The sequence below is a fragment of the Azolla caroliniana genome, unplaced genomic scaffold (assembly GCF_043228905.1).
Source record: "Azolla caroliniana isolate FFs.n. ecotype wild unplaced genomic scaffold, voAzoCaro1.0.p SCAF_9, whole genome shotgun sequence".
Taxonomy (NCBI): domain Eukaryota; kingdom Viridiplantae; phylum Streptophyta; class Polypodiopsida; order Salviniales; family Salviniaceae; genus Azolla; species Azolla caroliniana.
The window spans coordinates 8,124,712-8,126,559 of record NW_028230444.1 but is presented as its reverse complement, the minus strand read 5'-3'; positions in this window follow the sequence as shown (position 1 = coordinate 8,126,559).

The window sequence follows — 1,848 nt, the reverse complement described above, 5'->3', positions numbered from 1 at the left end:
ACAGGGGAGCCCCACCACGATGCACCTACGGGCCCTACGTCGCCTCCAAACGCGGACACCGCAGCCAAACATCCGGGCCGTTTTGGAAGAAGAGTAACGGGATGGGTCCAACATGCTAAGGCACTGTCCCACAGACGTGCCAAGTGTTGTCCGCCGGAATAGTAACCGATGGACAAGAGCGTAGGAATAAGAAATAATATAATATCATAACGCATGTAACGGTTCACGCAAGAAGCGTGAATGGCTAAATAGACTCTGCGTATATAAAGGGCAGAAAACCTCTGATAGAGGCGCGTGTAATTCTGGAATGTAAAAGAATGTATCATAATAGAATTCTATCTTCTCTGAAAGTCTGTGTATAGCTACGGCTAATCTACTGTATGCCTGGAATACCTGAGCGTGTAAGAACGTAAGTGTAACCATTGCTAAGGAGTCGGTTGTAGCCGTCTCCCTTATACGCTGTCGTAGTGTAATTCGCACACTACGTGAGACATGGAGTACCCGGTGAGAACCGGAAGGAGGAACCGGTAAGGAGACCCAGCAAGAGCCGGATGAAGAAGGCCGGTGAGAGTCGGTGAGAAACGGACGAAGAGAACTGGTAAGGAGGACCCGGTAAGAACCGGATAAAGAAAACCGGCGAGAACCGGATGAAGCAGAACCGGCAAGAGCCGGATGAAGAAGGTTGGTGAGAGTCGGTGAGAAATGGACGAAGAGGACCGATAAGGAGGACCCGGTAAGAACCGGATAAAGAAAACCGGCGAGAACCGGATGACGCAGAACCGGCAAGAGCCGGATGAAGAAGGCCGGTGAGAGCCTCTCATCGGATGAAGAGACATATTTGTAAATAGAAGAAACTATAAAAATATATATTACATGCATAGGGCAAGATTCGAACCTTGCATCTCCATGTTAATAATGTTAAGCCTGATCACTATACTAGCATATTATGAATTTTAAAGTTATACTAAACTTTATCCCATGAAAATATTCTAGATATGCATGGTACAAAAAGTTACTCATACACACTCACTCGAGTTAAAAGAAAAGATGGGAAAGAAAGCTAATCATGCACATGCAATGTGCATGAAAACTAAAGTTAGAAAAAGCATGTTAGATAAAGCATATAGTCTATAGTTAGAGAAAAAGCATGGATTGTGAAGACTCTCTCATCACTATATAAGGATGGGGAGCTCAATGTAATAGGGGGGGGGGGAAATACTTGGAAATTGGATATATTTCCGAAAACACCAACCAATTAATATAATTGTGGGATTCACGAAAATAATATAATCTATACTTGTGGGATTCATAAATTTCTTATATCTTTCTTTCAATCTAAATACATATTCTTAACTAAATACTGATTAATAAAATATATTATACTTGTGGGATTTGCAAGTTTATAATAATCTATTCATAATTAAAATCACCTCAAATTCTTCCTCTTCCTAGTCCAAAACCCCGGTGGTTCCCACCCGACTCACGCAACGATCCGGAGCCGAAAGGCACGACAACGCTGATAGGTTACAGGGAACATTCCCCTACGCATTACGCATAGACGCCTATTCGTTGTTCCACAACCACTTGGAGGTCTAGGTCGAAGGATTGACCGCAGACCGTGTTCCTAAGAGGTAACAAACCGGCGACCGGTAACCGACATCCAGCGACGGACGGTGACTGGCATCCGATGACGGATCCGGTGATGGACGGTGACCAACATGGCTACAGATCCGACGATGTACAGTGACCGGCATTCGGCGATGGAACCGGCGACCGATGACCGGCATCTGGCATCCGGTGATCTCGGGATACGGACCGAACCGGGCCAGACCGAACGGATGCCAATTG